The sequence below is a fragment of the Helianthus annuus genome, chromosome 8 (assembly GCF_002127325.2).
Source record: "Helianthus annuus cultivar XRQ/B chromosome 8, HanXRQr2.0-SUNRISE, whole genome shotgun sequence".
Lineage (NCBI taxonomy): Eukaryota > Viridiplantae > Streptophyta > Magnoliopsida > Asterales > Asteraceae > Helianthus > Helianthus annuus.
In genome coordinates this window covers 91,617,114-91,637,974 of record NC_035440.2, presented here as the reverse complement: position 1 = coordinate 91,637,974, position 20,861 = coordinate 91,617,114, and the positions used below count along the sequence as shown (strand labels likewise).

The 20,861-nt window shown below is 41.5% G+C and overlaps 1 non-coding gene across 1 annotated transcript; it reads left to right on the top strand.

Moving 5' to 3' along the window:
- The first annotated feature begins 17,439 nt into the window (after positions 1-17,439).
- On the top strand, positions 17,440-17,546 carry LOC118481371. Its single transcript, XR_004865578.1, has one exon. It is a non-coding gene; the product is annotated as a small nucleolar RNA R71 (small nucleolar RNA).
- The last annotated feature ends 3,315 nt before the right edge of the window (positions 17,547-20,861 follow it).

Below are 20,861 nucleotides of genomic sequence, written 5' to 3'. Positions count from 1 at the left end.
CGTTCCTGACATCCTAGGTTTGTTTGGGTGTAAGGAATGACTGAATCCGAAAACATTTTACTTTGATAACCTTTACTCTAAGGTTATCCTGCTGTCTCAAGGCTTGAATGTAATGCGTTAACTTACCATATAAATGTTAATATCAATAAAACAAGCTTTTACTTGGCAAAACATAACTTTTTGATTTATTCAAAATACTTTGTTTTGTTCCTTTTTACTTATGGTTAAGTATTCTCATTTTGTTACTTACCATACATAACTTTTGTTTACACTTAACTACATGACTGCATTTTGGGTTTTTAAATATTGACAATGATTTAGACAAGAACATTTGATGATTGGTTTGAACATGAACTATATGCTTTGGTAGTTTGTTTAAGTGACTTAAGTAACGATATGTGTGTAGTATGCTGCAAGCATGGTGGATACGCCGCTGGTACTTCCTATATATAAGTGCTTGTATTATATTACAGACATACCGTTATTTAAATCATTCAATTTTGGACTTATACATTTTTGCAAATAACATATTTTTCACAAGACTTTGTTTTACAAAACAATTTATTTCATACAACTTATTTTTACTTGGTTATTCTTTTAACCATACATCATTCTTTTATACATACATATTAACTGATTTGTTATCGCTTTTCAAACATTTTATAAGCAAACACTTAAACTAGATTCATGACAAGTTTTCATTAAACATTTTCTTAAACCTAAGTCATGAATCCTATTTTCATAAAACCTATGTTACTCACAGACATTTTTATGCTGACGTACCTATTTTCACATGTGTTTCAGGAGCTAATGCATAGGATGATCGTGACACGCTAGGGTGGACTTGGGCCTTAGTGACATAAAACAGAGCTAGACTTAGTTTAATTACGTTATGTACTCTTAAATTCTGTGGTTTTAAGACAATGTAACATATTGGTTCTTGTTTCGAACGATGTATTCCACCTTTGGGTGATGAATAAAATATTATTTTAATTACCTTGGTTGTGGAACAATAATTCTGTTACAACACTCCCCGACGTTTCCGCCACGATTTGATGTTTTACGTGGTCGGGGTGTGACAATTTTTAGGTTCCGAAGGCTTCTGCTTTCACTCGGATTCAAGCCACATTGCCCGGTTTTGCTCGTTTACTATCCGGATTCTTAATCTTGTGCTTGTTTATGGTTGGGTTTTCTAATCTTTCCATGTTTTTGTTAATCTTTCAAGCATTTAGATTAATATTTATGTATTATTGTAGCCTTTGGGCAAAAACACAACAATCCCTTGCTTGATTATAACCATTAGTATGTTAATCTATGTTTGTAATGAAATTTGGAAGTGTTTTCTATGATTATCTTTGATGATTAGTTTGCAACCTTGTTATTGATATTGATTTCTTGATTATAAGTAATTGTGTTGGATGATTGGTGCTTGGTTAGGTAAGATAGTTGAAAAATGAAGCTTATTTAATCATGTATTAGTAAACTTTTAATTTGGTTAACTAGCTTAACTTGATTAAAATGTGGGCACCATGATACTCTAACGGGTTAGTGGTTTAATAAAATGTAATTATTGTTAATCAAGAAAGCTTGCCTTCACGGAAGGACTCTAATGGGTTAGATGGTGTTGTTATGAATTCTTGCCATGATTTGTTAGCTTAGTTAGTAGTTTCGGCCAAAATTGCTATCTTGGTGAATTTATGCGTAAGATTTGTAAAATGATCTCGGTTGTGATTTAATCTAGTTTATGCTTGTCTCAGTGGTTGCATTGTGTTTATCGGTGTTGCTTTCCTTGATTAAGTGAGGTTAGAAAACTCCTAACGGATGACTAACTTATTTTTAGGAGATCTTCATAGACATTTATCAATTGCACGTTAAAGAACAATTTTAGGTGGTTAAAGTGTGTTTATCGTTTTAACTTTCCGAATGATTGTCATGTTAGGATTCCCGAAAGGGATACTAATTGTCTCGAAATGGAAAATTGACCGAATGCTTCTAGTGCCAAAACTGACTTAGTTGACATGCTGTGGTTGTGTATTAAGCAAGGCTATTTATATATAATTTACTATGTTTTATAAGTATTTGTTATGCTTATTTTAGTGTAGTTAAAACCAATACCATTTATGTTTTTACCGGTAATTTAGTCGCAAAGGTCTAGTATTATTTCTCCGCCCATTTCCATGGATCGATACTTGGTTCTTACCGATACTTTACTACATATATGACGGGGTACACTTGCCCTTTCGTGTGTGTTTTGATGTAAAAGTAATAATCACTTTTATAAATTTAAAACCAATTCGTGTGTAATTTCATTGTAAAAATATGTTTAGTCGCGCACGTACCAGAAAGTACACATGCTACATGTTGGTAACCCTTATCCTTTCGTTTTATGAGATTCTTGAGCCTACTGGAACTGTTAGTCTGATTTGAAATATATTCATTTGTTGAGAGTAGGCCATATGTTAGTCTGTTTTAGAACTTGTGTGGTCTGATACATCCTGAGACTATGGAGTTGACATATGCACATAGAGGATAAAGGCATTAGGAATCCCTTTTTATTTATACCTTTTGTTTAATTGTTCACCCTATTACCCGTAGTAGCCCATTTTGAGTTGTATACCTTTTCGTTTATTAAACCCATGTTAAACCTGTTCAATTACCAACCGTGAATGACAGTTTATTTATTTAAAAAAAAGAAAAAGAAAAATTTTGTTAGTATTATATAGTTATGGGTTGAAAATATCCCGCAACTGTAACTAGCTCAGTGTGAATAAAGGTTGTTACGATTTGGTCTATCCTTTTCTTTTTAGCCATTTAAATAAGCTTAAATTTCCTACCTCTACCCGAGCTCAAAAACCGTAAATCCTTTTGGTATGTGCTATGTTAGGTGTTACAGTGGATGTGTGATTGTCATACAAGCTTATTAGGATAAAACTTCATATTCGGTTTAGAGTGATATATATACTAGCACATTACATGCTAGTCCAGATAAAGCCAAGAGGAGTGTTTATTGTGAGGGGCGTGTTGGCATGTGTAGGAGCATAAGCATGTTAGGTTTGGATAGGCAAGTCTTGAATTGTTTAAAATGTGCATCACCTACTTGTCAGATTGTCAATTTTGATTGTGTTAGTCTATGGGACGAGAATGATTAGGATCTTAATTTGTTAAATCGGTAAGAGATCTTGAGGTGATTTGTTATACTGTATTAATGTTTGTGATGGTTTGCTTAGGGACAAGCAAGGATAAGTGTGGGAATGTGGTGGAGAGGATAAAACCCGAGCATTAACGATTTTATCTTATGGTTTTTATGATGTTTTAGGTGATTATATTGTTTGAATATGATAAGTACAAGAAATTGTGGTTTTGTAGATTAATCGCTTAAATCGAGGAAGCATTAGAAGATGAAGTGGAGAACCCGAAGATGATAAGCAAGGCAAAAGACATTGTTCGGGACTTGTTTTGGCTTAGAGAATAGCTTGAAAGCATGGGAGACGTAGAAGAACGAAGTTCGGGAGCTGACATGTGTCGGAGTGCTTACGAAGTTTTACTATATTTTTAAGTACCATTTTTACTCTTTTATCAGGTTTTAATTTATAAAAGACGATATGTCACAATCACTCTCTACAACACGTTAGGGCAAGTGCACCCGTCGTTGGCGTAGTATAGTGATGGTAAGATACCAAGGTCGTCCAAGGACACAAGAGCTTTTAATACTGAAACAACGTCCACGCCTAATCTAAACAAATTTTGAGTAAAGATTTTTTTAATAAGTAAATTAAAGAAACTAAATAAATAAAAAAACAAAGAGATAAGATAGAATCACTTGGTTCCAATTCATCATTTATGGATCCTTTGATGATTTTCGCACTTTGGGTTTTTTAAGAGATTATCTTACTTATAATGGCATGTCCCACTTTTGGAGGCAACGCTACCATCAGCTATATTGGTCTGAGTCAGTAGGGATACAGTCCCGCAAGGCCGGAATATTGAAAGATAATTAAGTAAGTTATTAATGCAAAACGTGGCATGTCCCTCTTTTGGAGGCAATTCTATCCTCGGCCATATTTGTCTGAGTCAGCAGGGATACTGTCACACCCCCAATTTACCACCTAGGGAGTGTCCCTGTTAGGCGTGTGACAACAAGCTAGGAGCCACCAATTACATTGAATCACAAGTTCAAAACAAAGATTCTTAAATTATTAATAGTAAAATTCAAGCCCAAACTGTTCGAGACCATTAAGTTCAGCGGAAGCATTAACGTATCACAATGTATAAGTTTCACACAACCAAAGTAAATAAATGTTTGTTAAATAACTCAACAATGCAACCATGACCACTCGCACCCTCCAGCCAGCAAGTTCCTGCGTTCCAAGTACCTAAGGACCTGCGAGCATGTAACACATGTATCAGAAAAAGCTGGCGAGTTCACAGTTTTAGAAAACGTTTGTTACCCGTTGTATGTAAAACAGTTCAATAACCAATGCAAGTAATATTGTTAATATCTCAATTCCGAACAATGACGGCTCCTGAAATACACGACTGCCCTTCCCACGTACTCCTATCTAGTACTGGGCCAGACTGGGTCATTAGTTCACCTCCGTCCTCTACAGGAGCGGTGTGAGGGTGCCAAACCTAAGTAGCGCTACTAACTAATACCCGATGAGGGACTTACAAAAGATGATAGGTGAGAATATTAACCAATACACCCGTTTTTACCCAAAGACTTATCCCCCCTTGGAATACCCACTGACTGTCCCCAACCACTGGGACGCATGCTCGAATGTAGTGAACTCACCTTGGGTTGCTCGGTAAGGCTAACGCACGTATTCCCAAGTTGGTCAATTAGGTCCTAGTGTGGTTACCACTATTCGTTAGTATCTCAATTACTCAAATTACGCATGAAACATAACACATGTGACAATTACATGTAATCACTAATAACCATTTGGGTTTCATATATTCACATAGCACATTCACGTATCACTTAAACACTTCGTAATGCCACACAAGTCAATCAAACATGCTATACTACTCGGAGTTTCATTCGCGGCCCAAGATTTCAGCAATCCGGTCCATTTGGTGATCCATAAACCCCAACCCTGGACCACTACTTAACGTGTAACGAGAACCGTCCGCTGGCCCACAAAGACAGCCCGGTCCATGCAGTAACCCGGACCCAATCATGCTGTGCAACTGGGCCCATACAGTCAACTAATTTATATGTATGCGTGTGCCCAGTGAGTATATGCAGCCCAATTAATAAACTCATTCCATACTTTCTAATAATTCATTAGCAGACAATAATTCGTACCATCCAGGAGTAACATGTTAAGGTATTTAATCCAAGCAAAAGTCTAATTCATGTGCACAATATTCATACCCGTGGCCCCAGGCTTAATTCAACATGCATTTTAAAGGATAATTCTAACATACAATCATAGTCTCATCCTTACAGTCTATCATGCATGTTCCACAACCATATTCATGTTATAAATAAAACAACTAGTCATGCAGGCAACCAGTCGAACATTCATCAGGCAAACCATAATTTATATTAGCCCGGTTACCTATATATCACACAAACCGAATCAAGGTTTTCTAGCATTATATCCTGCATCATAACAGGTTTATCAGGTATGGTTCGGCCAGCCTATCTTCATCATTCGGAAATTACGAGGTCGATTTAAACGAATATCAATCCATCTCCGATCATTCCGACGTTACCGATTATCACAATCCTAAACAACAACTGCTTATTCGCATCACATTTATATTAACACATCACTGTTATGCCGATTTCCTATTATCAATTCAATCCGTTTCGTATACTATGATTCGTATATATCATACATGCAGCAACATGCAGCACATTCCTATTATCAATTTCCTGTTATCCATCCTAATCATAATTCAACATGCAGCACATACTCGGTTTCTCACGGTTACATACGGCAAGATTACGAAGTCAAAGATTTGCATAAAGATAATTTTTACTAACCAGAAGAGAAGTGTTTTCCGATTGAAGCTTCTGCCGCCGCTAGCTTTTGAATCGTGTAGGGTTTGCAAGGTATTGGAATATTCTATGATGTGCTACGTAACTAATAGGGTTTGAGTATATGTAGCCTGTGTGAGTAAATTACCTATTGTAACCGGCCCCCCTATTGTAACCGACCCCCCCATCCACGCAAACATTTATCGATTTTACCCAGCCCACTATTGTTTCAATTATGTGATCATGCATGATATCTACTTCACATAATCGGCCCATGTAGAAGTAACAGGGCCCAACATGATAACCGGCTCTAGCCACAAGAGTGGACAGCCCAAGATTATTTATATTGCACTTGAGTGAGTTTGCCTAAGATAATATGTACAAATGAATGTTACTCAATGTGACTCAAGTTATTCGCACCCCGCACGCACTCGATTAGCAGTCACGTTTAAAGTTAACACACAACATATAACCTTATAAAATCACGTACAGCGTAGAGAGGGAAAACAATGAGAGTTTTAGAATCGCTAACTAAACGACACTAACCTGAAATGTTCGAGTTGTCACATCATCCCCAACTTGGAAGAAATTTCGTCCCGAAATTTGGCAAGTCAGCACTGAATAGTGACGTGAGGAAGTCAAGATTGTCGCGGATTCTCCTCGGGTGTCACATCATCCCCAACTTGAAAAGGAATCTCGCCCCGAGATTCACCAGTTTTGCTTGACTCTGCGTTGTCTTTGGGAAAGAGGTGAGGGTACTTTAGTTTCATCTGATCCTCGCGCTCCCACGTGAACTCCGGTCCACGTCTTGAGTTCCAACGAACCCTAACGATGGGAATACGACTGTGTTTACGCACTTTAACCTCACGGTCCATGATCTCGATGGGTTCTTCAACAAACTGCAGCTTGTCGTCGATCTTTAACTCTTGAAAAGGTACTGTTAATGGGTCGTCAGCATAACACTTCTTTAACTGTGATACATGAAATACGTCGTGAACATTACCCAGCTCAGTAGGTAACTCCAACCTATAAGCCACTTTACCGACACACTCTAGAACCTTAAATGGCCCAACATAACGTGGGTTTAGCTTGCCACGTTTCCCAAAGCGTACAACCCCTTTCCATGGTGAGACTTTCAACATGACTCGGTCATTCACTTCAAACACTACCTCTTTGGCACGCTTGTCTGCATAGGCTTTCTGACGATCACGAGTAGCTGCCATACGTTCTCTGATTTTCACGATCTTATCTGAAGTTTCGAGTACTATCTCAGGACCTGTGATCTGACTATCACCCACTTCAGCCCAGCAAAGAGGTGAACGACACTTCCTCCCGTACAGTGCCTCAAATGGTGCCGCCTTGATACTGGTGTGGTAGCTGTTATTGTAGGAAAACTCGACCAACGGCAAGTGCTTCTCCCATCCTTTTCCAAAATCAATAACGCATGCCCGTAACATATCCTCTAGCGTCTGAATGGTGCGTTCACTCTGACCATCCGTTTGTGGGTGATAGGCCGTGCTCATATCGAGACGCGAGCCGAACGACCTATGCATAGCCTGCCATAACTCCGAAGTAAAACGAGGATCTCGATCAGAAATAATAGAAGTCGGCACCCCGTGCCTAGAAACCACCTCTTTAAGGTACACTGCTGCGAGCTGCGAATACTTATCTGTCTCCTTGATTGCTAAGAAGTGTGCTGACTTTGTGAGACGGTCGACAATCACCCATATAGTATCGTTCCCAGCCTGTGTTCTCGGTAACCCCGTAACAAAATCCATAGCGATCTGTTCCCATTTCCACATGGGTATCTCCGGCTGCTGAAGTAGACCCGAAGGTTTCTGGTACTCTGCTTTGACCCTAGCACAAGTCAAGCACTTACTCACGTATGTTGCGATGAGAGCTTTCATATTCGGCCACCAATACAAAACCTTGAGGTCCTGGTACATCTTATCGGACCCTGGGTGGATAGAATATCGTGACTTGTGTGCTTCGTCCATCACAAGCTCTCGAAGATCACCGAATGAAGGGACCCATATTCGTTCCATGAAGTAGTAAATACCATCAGACCGTTGCTCGAACTTCTTCTTGTGTAGACCTCGTAATCCCTCAGCCTCGATATTTTCTTCCTTTAACGCTTCCATCTGAGCTGAACGGATCCGAGCAGGTAAATCAGAGTGAATAGTAAGCTGTAGGGCACGAATACGCTTCGGCTTCGGTTCCTTGCGGCTAAGAGCATCTGCTACAACGTTAGCTTTACCCGGGTGATACTTGATGGCACACTCGTAATCATTGAACAACTCCACCCAGCGACGCTGACGCATATTCAATTCTTTCTGGTCGAAGATATGCTGAAGGCTCTTGTGATCAGTATAGATGGTGCATTTCGTGCCGTAGAGATAATGCCTCCAAATCTTCAGTGCAAAGACCACTGCTCCTAGCTCCAAGTCGTGTGTCGTGTAGTTTTTCTCGTGTACCTTCAACTGACGAGAAGCATAAGCTATCACCTTCTCGCGTTGCATCAACACGCAACCGAGACCCTGAATCGAAGCATCACAATATACCACAAAATCCTCGGTACCATCTGGTAGGGATAGAATTGGCGCGCTGCATAACTTTTGTTTCAAAAGCTGAAAAGCTTCCTCCTGTTTCGTTCCCCAAGAATAAACTACCTTCTTCTGTGTTAATGAGGTGAGTGGCTGAGCAATCTTCGAGAAGTTCTGAATAAAGCGACGATAGTACCCTGCTAGACCGAGAAATTGCCGCACCTCCGAAGGATTCTTTGGTGCCGCCCAATTTCTAATGGCGTCGATCTTGGCAGGATCCACATGTATGCCCAACTCATTAACTATATGCCCCAGAAAATGCACCTCCCGTATCCAAAAATCACACTTAGAAAATTTCGCGTACAGCTGCTCCCTCCTCAGGAGTTCTAAGATAAGGCGCAGATGCCGCTCATGATCTTCCTTGTTCTTGGAATAAATTAGAATGTCGTCGATAAAAACGATAACGAAGTCGTCAAGGTATGGCTTGCACACGCGGTTCATGAGATCCATGAAGACCGCTGGTGCGTTGGTCAACCCGAATGGCATAACCAAGAATTCGTAGTGACCATATCGCGTCCGAAACGCTGTTTTGGGAACGTCTTCTTCTCTAACTCGCACTTGATGATATCCCGACCTTAAGTCGATTTTCGAATAGAAACTTGACCCTTGCAGCTGGTCAAACAGGTCGTCAATACGAGGCAGAGGATAACGGTTTTTAACCGTCACCTTGTTGAGCTCGCGATAATCTACACACATCCGGAAAGACCCATCCTTCTTCTTCACAAATAGGACTGGGGCTCCCCAAGGGGAAGAGCTAGGTCGGATGAAACCCCTATCCAACAGCTCTTGGAGTTGGTTTGACAATTCCTGCAACTCCCCTGGCGCAAGACGGTATGGCGCACGAGCAACCGGGGCTGCCGCTGGGGCGAGGTCGATCTGAAATTCCACCTGACGATGTGGAGGTAAACCAGGGAGTTCCTCAGGAAATACGTCAGGATATTCACGAACAACTGGAAGATCCTCAATCTTCCTTTCGTCAGACGGTGAATCAGTGACAAGAGCTAAAATAGCAGGATAGCCCTTACGCAAATACTTCTGAGCCTTCATTTCCGAAACAATACTAACTGGGGTCCCACTACGATGACCCTGAACTGATAAAAATTCCCCACTAGGAAGGGGAACACGTATGATCTTCTCCTTACAGAGAATCTCCGCTTGATACTTGGACAACCAGTCCATTCCAACGATCACGTCGAAGCTTCCGAGAGTAATAGGTATTAAGTCAATGTCGAATACTTGACCCAGAAGATCGATTTTACACCCAAATAGAACATGTGTAGCTTCAATCGTTTTACCATTTGCGATTTCTACTATGTGCTTCATTACGAGAAGTGTAGGACTTAACCCTAGCTGAGAACTAAACCCTAAAGACACGTAACTCCAGTCGGCACCAGAATCAAATAAAATAGAAGCAATAACACCGTTCACTGAAAACGTACCAGTAACCACGTTGCCGTCGTTCCGCGCTTCCCCAGCTCCCAGCACAAACCCGCGCCCACGCGCAACATGACCCCCGTTATTCCCCGCATTATTGTTCCCGTTACCACCCCCTGTGTTCTGCTTCAGCTGAGGGCAGTCTCGCTTGAAGTGCCCCTCGGCTCCACACTGATAACACCCTCTCTGAGTACCCTGATTTTGTTGCGATTGTTGCCTACCCATCTGCTGTGATGGCTGCCGCTGAGCTGGAAAAGTGGCCCTACAATCCCTAGCCATATGCCCTGGTCGATTACATCGATGGCAAACCCGAGCACACTGTCCCTTGTGATGATAGTTACACTTGCTGCACAAGGGTAGCTTCCCCGCATATGATCCCTGCCCTGATTTGTTACTCGAGTTCTGATTCACTGATGTTGTCTGACTGGAACTGCGGGTGCTGCCAGTATCCGTCTTCTTCTGAGGCTGTGCAGAGTTGGACCCCTTGTCCGTATCGTTCCACTTACGTTTGCTATCAGTAGCAGATGCAGTGGAAGTAGTGGCAGCTGTGGTAGTGCTAGAAATACGAGGTGGCAATGAGTCGCTCTCCACTTCCTGGTCAACGATCTTATGCGCCAATCTAACAATCTGTGTTAGGTTATTGAGGTTCGCCGCTGTAACTAAACCCTTCACCCGTGGAGGTAACCCCTTAATAAACAACTCGATTCTTCGGGACATGGGTCGGGACAGAGTCGGACACAAATCAGCTAACTCATACGACCGCTTCACATACGCCTCAATTTCAGACCCCACCATTTTTAGATCGTAGTACTCATTCTCTAACTTCTGTATTTCGTCTCGAGGACAGTATTCCTCTCTCATCAGTTCTTTGAAATCATCCCACGTAGTGGCGTTTGTCGCCTCAATTCCTAGCAGTTGGACCTGGGCATTCCACCAGGTCAAGGAACCATCCTGAAGCGTGCCTGCTGCAAACTTTACTCTATCCCCAACTGGGCAGTTACATATCGCAAACATTGACTCCGCCTTTTCGAACCAGCGTATAAGTCCTACAGCCCCTTCAGTGCCACTGAAGGTCTGTGGCTTGCAATCCATGAAAGTTTTAAAAGTGCAGACCGGTGGGTGAGGCTGGTTTTGTGGCGCCGGCTGACCTATTAACGAGAGAAAATAAACCAACAAGTAAGACTCAAGTTCACGATTCAAAGGAAAGGAATGTCTGGTACATGTCATACCAGCCTGATAAGCTGCCAAGGCTGCAGCCACCTGGGTGTTGAGTAATTCTTGTAGCTCAGCTTGGGTCATATGGATTTCGCCACGCCCACCACCGCGGCCTCCACTACGTCCACCACGACGACCTCCACCACGTCCGTTCATGATTCTACAAGTATGGGAAGAAGGAACGAATTAACAGACCATTTCAAGCGGATGTCAAGTATTGCTATAGTATTCACAGTTTTCGAGGTTCTAATACAAGATTGACTAACAACGTGGGATTCCTTTTTTCACACTAGTCGAGATTTACTGGGACTCACGTGCACCCCACGTTGTTATTATGTGTGCACCCATAATAATAACCCGATTTGCATGCTTATCTCAGTTCCTCCCTACTCATGTTAAAAGGTTTCCCCAAATTTATGCAGTACGACCGACGACAACACAACATAGAGCATGTAAGTTCAAGTAGAGTCCTACCCTTAAAACACGTAGCATAAACAGATAGCATAGTAATTCGTATTGTAATATCAAGTGTGCGTTCGGGTGTGATACTAATCATGAGTATGTGCTAACTATGCTATGCAATAGTAAACAAGAGACGAACCTTGCTGCCTGGAGCTGAGTGTCATGGTCAATGTCGTGTCAGTTCAGTTATAGTCTGGTTTTATAAATCATTTTTAAAACCGAATTCACTATAACCAGTGGCTCTGATACCAAACTGTCACACCCCCAATTTACCACCTAGGGAGTGTCCCTGTTAGGCGTGTGACAACAAGCTAGGAGCCACCAATTACATTGAATCACAAGTTCAAAACAAAGATTCATAAATTATTAATAGTAAAATTCAAGCCCAAACTGTTCGAGACCATTAAGTTCAGCGGAAGCATTAACGTATCACAATGTATAAGTTTCACACAACCAAAGTAAATAAATGTTTGTTAAATAACTCAACAATGCAACCATGACCACTCGCACCCTCCAGCCAGCAAGTTCCTGCGTTCCAAGTACCTAAGGACCTGCGAGCATGTAACACATGTATCAGACAAAGCTGGCGAGTTCACAGTTTTAGAAAACGTTTGTTACCCGTTGTATGTAAAACAGTTCAATAACCAATGCAAGTAATATTGTTAATATCTCAATTCCGAACAATGACGGCTCCTGAAATACACGACTGCCCTTCCCACGTACTCCTATCTAGTACTGGGCCAGACTGGGTCATTAGTTCACCTCCGTCCTCTACAGGAGCGGTGTGAGGGTGCCAAACCTAAGTAGCGCTACTAACTAATACCCGATGAGGGACTTACAAAAGATGATAGGTGAGAATATTAACCAATATACCCGTTTTTACCCAAAGACTTATCCCCCCTTGGAATACCCACTGACTGTCCCCAACCACTGGGACGCATGCTCGAATGTAGTGAACTCACCTTGGGTTGCTCGGTAAGGCTAACGCACGTATTCCCAAGTTGGTCAATTAGGTCCTAGTGTGGTTACCACTATTCGTTAGTATCTCAATTACTCAAATTACGCATGAAACATAACACATGTGACAATTACATGTAATCACTAATAACCATTTGGGTTTCATATATTCACATAGCACATTCACGTATCACTTAAACACTTCGTAATGCCACACAAGTCAATCAAACATGCTATACTACTCGGAGTTTCATTCGCGGCCCAAGATTTCAGCAATCCGGTCCATTTGGTGATCCATAAACCCCAACCCTGGACCACTACTTAACGTGTAACGAGAACCGTCCGCTGGCCCACAAAGACAGCCCGGTCCATGCAGTAACCCGGACCCAATCATGCTGTGCAACTGGGCCCATACAGTCAACTAATTTATATGTATGCGTGTGCCTAGTGAGTATATGCAGCCCAATTAATAAACTCATTCCATACTTTCTAATAATTCATTAGCAGACAATAATTCGTACCATCCAGGAGTAACATGTTAAGGTATTTAATCCAAGCAAAAGTCTAATTCATGTGCACAATATTCATACCCGTGGCCCCAGGCTTAATTCAACATGCATTTTAAAGGATAATTCTAACATACAATCATAGTCTCATCCTTACAGTCTATCATGCATGTTCCACAACCATATTCATGTTATAAATAAAACAACTAGTCATGCAGGCAACCAGTCGAACATTCATCAGGCAAACCATAATTTATATTAGCCCGGTTACCTATATATCACACAAACCGAATCAAGGTTTTCTAGCATTATATCCTGCATCATAACAGGTTTATCAGGTATGGTTCGGCCAGCCTATCTTCATCATTCGGAAATTACGAGGTCGATTTAAACGAATATCAATCCATCTCCGATCATTCCGACGTTACCGATTATCACAATCCTAAACAACAACTGCTTATTCGCATCACATTTATATTAACACATCACTGTTATGCCGATTTCCTATTATCAATTCAATCCGTTTCGTATACTATGATTCGTATATAGCATACATGCAGCAACATGCAGCACATTCCTATTATCAATTTCCTGTTATCCATCCTAATCATAATTCAACATGCAGCACATACTCGGTTTCTCACGGTTACATACGGCAAGATTACGAAGTCAAAGATTTGCATAAAGATAATTTTTACTAACCAGAAGAGAAGTGTTTTCCGATTGAAGCTTCTGCCGCCGCTAGCTTTTGAATCGTGTAGGGTTTGCAAGGTATTGGAATATTCTATGATGTGCTACGTAACTAATAGGGTTTGAGTATATGTAGCCTGTGTGAGTAAATTACCTATTGTAACCGGCCCCCCTATTGTAACCGACCCCCCCATCCACGCAAACATTTATCGATTTTACCCAGCCCACTATTGTTTCAATTATGTGATCATGCATGATATCTACTTCACATAATCGGCCCATGTAGAAGTAACAGGGCCCAACATGATAACCGGCTCTAGCCACAAGAGTGGACAGCCCAAGATTATTTATATTGCACTTGAGTGAGTTTGCCTAAGATAATATGTACAAATGAATGTTACTCAATGTGACTCAAGTTATTCGCACCCCGCACGCACTCGATTAGCAGTCACGTTTAAAGTTAACACACAACATATAACCTTATAAAATCACGTACAGCGTAGAGAGGGAAAACAATGAGAGTTTTAGAATCGCTAACTAAACGACACTAACCTGAAATGTTCGAGTTGTCACAGATACAGGCCCGCAAGGCCGGTTTAAAGTTTTAATAGTAGTTTATTTATACGAGATTCAAGCCGTTCTTACTTCCCCCAATTTGATGCTATCTGCATCAAAGGACGTCCTAATAAGCTTGAATCAAGTCCTTGCAGGATCTATACGCTGAACGAGGTGGCATGTGTGAGAGAAGTGGTTTGCCAAGGGATGAGTTGCAAGTGAACCAAGAACCTCTAGTTATAGCTAACAATAGAAGGGTTAGACGGCCACATACCTGGTAGGCACGACCCCGTGCCCTTCTCCTTCTTTGTCTTCATTTAATGAGCTTGTCAGTTTAGATGCTCACACGGCCCCGTGTGTCAACGGTACGACCCTGTGGCCATTGCCCTTGTTGTACGACCCAAGATTTGCAAATCTGAGAGTTGACCACGTTCCGTGTCTATGAGACACGGCCCCGTATCCCTTGTTTGCTTCTGTTTGTTATTTTCTTCATGGAATCTTTGGTGGGACACGGCCCCATGCCCGACAGGCACGGCCCATGCTTGGCTCCTGTTTTGTTGTTTTTGGTCTTAGGGTGAAGCTCAGAGGGTCGGTATGGTGTATCAACTTTCCTTTTTCTGTATTTATGCTGGTTTCTACCGTTAATTTGTTCCTTTTGTACAACGCTATCGGTTGTAAATTTGTAAAAACTTAAACTTTTAGAACTTGGTTTTCTAACTTAAACTATATACAAGACAAAACAAACTAAAAAATAAAATATTTTTGAAAAAGATTTGGGGTGTTTTAGCGGTTCCAAGCAGAGTTTTGTGTAATGCTTGTTTTAAGACAAACAAATTCAAGTCCCCCCCCACACACACACTTAAATTACACATTGTCCTCAGTATGTCCAAAATTGGTGTAAATGTGGGTTAAAAATAACATTTGGTTAAATGTTGTAAATGTGGGTTAAAAACAAAATTTTCTAGACACGGGGGCGTGTGTGGGAGATGTCCCCGTGTCAAAAGTGACAGTAACGAAATTTTCCAGAAGACAAACACGAGGACATGGCTATGGGACAAGACCCCATGTGAAGGTTCTAGAATCATAATTATTTTCAGCAAACTTGAGGCACGGGGGCATGCTTACCTACACACGGCCCCATCCTGCACTTACTGTTTTGAAGATTTTGCGTTGGGAGACATCTGTTTTCATGCATGGGGTGTTGTTTCGACGTCCTTTGGCCATTCTCATTGTCCTTTTGAGTGTATTTTATTCCTACAAAGACAAAACTTAAAAATAAAAGCATTAACTAAAAGTTACACTAAGATTTAAACTACTTTATTGTTGGATAGTCCATGGAATGCCTCCATGGTGCGCCACGTTTATAAGGGTACTTGGCTATACCCAAAGTCAGTGAAATGTTACTCGAGCGGGATGACTTGCATCCTAAGTTGCACCGTCTGAGGGCGTAGTCTTGGCTTGAGTCTATTGCTTTGATGTAGTTGACCGGGTCCTCCTCCACGCGTTGTCCTACTTGAAACTTCAATTCCTTGTCACCTACCCTCAATGTTAACCTTCTATCACTCATATCCACCATGGCCCCTGTTGTGGCAAGGAATGGTCTTCCTAATATGAGTGGCATCTCGGTATCTTCCTCCATATCTTGGATTACAAAGTAGGCCTGGAAAACGAATTCCCAAACCTTGACCAAGAGATTTTCCACGACACCTTGAGGGTATTTTACTGACCTATTCGTAAGTTGTATGCTCATCCTTGTAGGACGCAGCTTTCCTAACCCGAGTCGGTTGAACATGGAGGCAGGCATTAGGTTAATGCTAGCCCCTAGGTCGGCAAGCGCGTTGCTTATTGGTGATCCTCCAATGGAGCAAGGAATGGTGAAGCTTCCGGGATCAATCTTCTTTTTGGGGAGTTTATTGAGGAGTGCCGCCAAGCATTCTTCATTCAAGTTGACTTGTTAGATTGAATCAATCTTCCTTTTGTGAGTGAGAAAATCTTTCATGAATTTGGAGTATTTTGGCATTTGCGTGAGGACTTCTACGAAAAGGAGATTGATGTCAAGTTGTTTAAGTAAGCTTACAAACTTGGTGAATTGCTCGTCGGTCTTTGTCGTAGTAAACGACTAGGGTAAGGGATTGGTGGTGGTTTGGTTGGTTCGTTATTTTGGGGTTGAGTATTTTTTGGGTTATTGGCTATGGGTGTGTTTGTGGGTTGTGTACTGGTTCATTATCGGGTCCTACCTTTCGGTTTCTTAAGTTGATAATGTTTACCTGGGCTTTTGGGTTTGGTTTAGTATTACTAGGCAAGGCACCTTGTGGTCTTTAGTATAAATTTTGGGCGAGTTAGCTTACTTGTTTTTCAATATTTTGCATGCTAGCCTGTTGGTTCCTAATTTCAGCCTGGGTTTGTAGGAACCTTTTCGAATACCTTTTGTCGGATTCAGAGAAAAGACGAGTGATGAGATCCTCAATTCTTTATCATCCTCCTTGTTGTGGTTGGAAACCTTGTTGCTCATTTCAAGGTTGTTGTTGAAAGTTAGATCCTTGATTTTTTGTGTTGGTTATTACCCCTCGATTCCCTCCAACTAAAATTTCGGTGATTTCGTCACTCGGGGGTGAAGGAGTTACTTGGAGCTCCTGGTGGTCGTGGACGGTTATTGAGGTAATTCACCACTTACGTTTGATTTTCTATATCTTTCATACAACTCCAGTTTTCATGTGGTCCGACACATCATTCATAAGTTATAACCGAAACCGTTTTATTTCATTCAAGTTTCTTTATTTTTGAAGTTAGGGCTTCGATTTGAGCTTGTAAAAAGTGGGCTCGTACACTTTATGGGCACCCGGGGCTATGGATTTTGAACCCCTAGGAGTGTGCTATTGAAAACTATTTTGAGCAATTTCTACAATTTGGTTATAAATTTCCTCGGGGTGCCGATTCCCAAGGAGTCCCCCCAGAGTCAGAATCAAGGATTTGCTTTGTGTGTGGTAGGAGTCCATTATAGAAAATGGACAGTTGTTGCCAACGTTCAAGACCATGATGCGGGCGTTTCCTTAATAACTCCTTGAACTTTTCCCATATTTCGAACAAAGATTCCCCGTCTTCCTGAGAGTATGAATTAATCTCGGTCATGAGTTTGGCAGTTTTAGCGGGAGGGAAGTATTTATAGAGATTTTTTTGGGCGAGTTCATCCCAAGTGTGTACGGACCCACTTGGGAGGGTGTTTAGCCAAGTTTTTGGTCGGTCTTTGAGGGGAAAGGGGAACATATGGAGCTGGATAGCATCATTGGAGTCTCCATTGATCCGAAAGGTGTCACATATTTCAAAAAAAATGTAATATGTAAATAGGGAACTTCATCGGGTAAGATGTGAAAGGTGGCAGAATTTTGGAGCATTTGGATTAGGTGTGTTCGAAGCTCAAAATTGTTGGCATCGACATTGGGAGGGTTAATAGCGGCTCCAAGTGTGACACCCCAGGAAAACCAGTGAACGATTGAACTTACCTAGCTTCCTCAGTGAGTGCATACCAAATTTCGGGACGAAATTTCCAATTAGTTGGGGATAATGTGACAACCCGTACTCTAGACTTAGCTTGTGTAACGTTATATGCTCACGTGAACTATATTACTTGAACGAATACATGATATGTTATGTGTTACGTGGCTATGTGATTGCGTGATATGTTGCTTAAACCAAATAGTATTGGATTACACGAAAACCCACTCGGTCCATATGGTTGGACTCGAGACCATGAGGTAGCCCAAGTGGGGAGTTTCGGCCCACTTCCCTTCACACGTACATATACACACAATACCTCTAGGGTTTTAGTTTTACAAAACTTAGCAATCAAGAACACACACAAACTCTCCCTCTCTTCCTCGCAAACCGAAGGCAGCCAGGGATTTCCCCTCATCGAGGATCATTGTTCTCGGATCACTCTTGCTTCTTCTCTATTCCGGTTAGTGTTTGATATTGATATCTGATTAAAGGGTGTTGTGATTACATGATTTTATTAGAACCGATTAGGTGTTACTATGCCTTGCATGCGAGTAGATGATGTTTGTTTTCTGTTGATGTTCTTGCTATATGGACCGCTTAAATGTTATGTATGATTTACGTAAGAATCGATGATCTTGTGGTATTACCGAATAAACAAGTAATCGGCTATGGTATGTATCGGGTTGACATGAATGTTGGCTTGTTAGTATGTTGATGTATTGTTTAGATGTAGTTCATGTTATGGTTAAATTAGGGTTCTTGTGAATTAGTGTTGCAATTGCCTTATTTGATCGATAATTGCCATATTTTGGAACTGTTAGTTATCATGCTTGATCTGTTTCCGAAACTGATGAACCTGTTTGCTGAAATCACGGATTAGTTGTTATTGTTATTTAAGGAATGCAGGAAAGCTGTTACACGCATGGTTGCGACTCAGATTGCGAGTCGGGAACCCACAGTCTCGACTCGAGACCACAACAGCATGAACCGTAACCATGGTTGCGAGTCCCGTTGCGACTCGTAACCGGACCGTGATGAACCGAGACCAGCCATTGCGACTCGCAACCTACTGTTGCGACTCGTAATCTCCTGATGTGACTCGTAACCCGGTTGCGACTCGAGATCCCCGTTGCGACTCGAGACCACCTTTGCACGTACATTCTGTTGGGCTTTCACTGTCACGAGCCCAATCAGTTGGGCCAACTAATTGAACTTATGGCTGCATGTTATTGGACTGTTTTCATATCTGCTAATGGACTGCTTATCTGGTTGGACTGATATGTTGTTATGGGCTATTATTGTCATTGGGCCGGGTTATGGTTGGGCCGAACACTTAGAATTCTTATCGGGTTACTGATACGTGTGCGTGTTTGCCATGATTATACGTGATACAATATACGTGCTATATGCGAACCTGACTTATGTGATAACCCTGTTAGGACGTGGTTGACCACTGTTAGTTCAAGAACTCTCTTTCTCTTTGTGTATCTGCCGAGCAACCCAAGGTGAGTTCAGACAGCCAAGGCATGGGGTTCCCAGGGTGGGAATGGGATTTGATGAAATTTACGTACAAACTTAGTTAACGGAACATAATGATATGAGTCCTCAGGGTGAGGGTGGTAAATGGTGAGATACAGCTAGACTAGTATACCTACTTGAACTGATCTTCGCACACACGCCAGGGGTTGGCTGCGATACTATGACTAATCTTCGCACACATGCCTCAGGAAGGCTGCGAACTACATATACTAAAACTTCGCACACATGCCAGGGTGGCCGCGATACAAATATACATAGTCTAGAATACTTGAGAACTTTTCCCAATCTTCGCATACATGCCGAAATGGCCCGCGATACGAACCAATACTATACATGAACAATGAACGAACCAATACGATGCATGAATAGATGAACGAACGCAATGCTTGCTATACTACTCCATTACTGAATTTACCTTCTGTGAACTCGCTCAACTAGTTGTTGACTCTCTGCTGCATGCCTTGCAGGACCTTAGGTACTTTATGGAGCTTGCACAGGGAGGAGCAGGTCGTTGTGGGCAAAGGATCGTGATGTTATTTCAACACTTATGATATTTCATACGTTAACATTTATATTTGGGTTACTTAAATGCTTCCGCTATACTTAACTATATTACATGTTCAATATGATTGGTGGTTAGGATCCTGGTCAGTCACGCCTCCAAGCGGTGATACTCCGCGTGTGGATTTTGGGGGTGTGACACCAAGATTACCAACTGTAGGTCGTAGGTAATCCATGAGAGTGCGTTGATCCGCCATGGGAGGTTTGGGTTGAGGCTTTTTGTTGGTTTTTAGCTTGAAGTCTTTTTCTTAAAAAGCGCTCAGGTTCGTCGAGTGGCACTTTTATGTCTTTGTCGGATGTGGAGGTCATGCACCAGGTTGTATTTCCTGTGAATTACATAGAATTGTGTGACTTTCTACGACCAAAAACACAAAAATGGTTAATCAGGAGGGTAGCACGATCCCATGTCTATGTAGGCACGGCCTTGTGCTGTCTAGCCAAAGTTTTTGTTTTCAGGTTTCCCAGATACTGGAAGGTTGACACGGCCCTATGCTCCTGTAACACGACCCAGTGTGGTTATTCCAGTAACAAGAAAACAGCTCTTCCTTGATACTGTAGGTTTAACACAGCCCCGTGTTATTCCTACAGAAAATAGAAAATAGGAGAAAAAGAAGAAAAACCTAAAAAGAAAAATCAGAAAAGTATTGATATTTGTTAAATTACATATGTTTTAATCCCCTATTTTACTTTAGTTTTACGCGTTTTTGACCAAAACTTCATTATTTAGGTACTTAATCAGGTACTTTTCCATTTTCAGGTCTTCAACAGTGTGCCAAATACAAAGTTGGAGAAAAAGGGATGATTTAAGGATGTTACGGATGAATTCTGCACAACCTGTTGAAACTGCAGCTGATG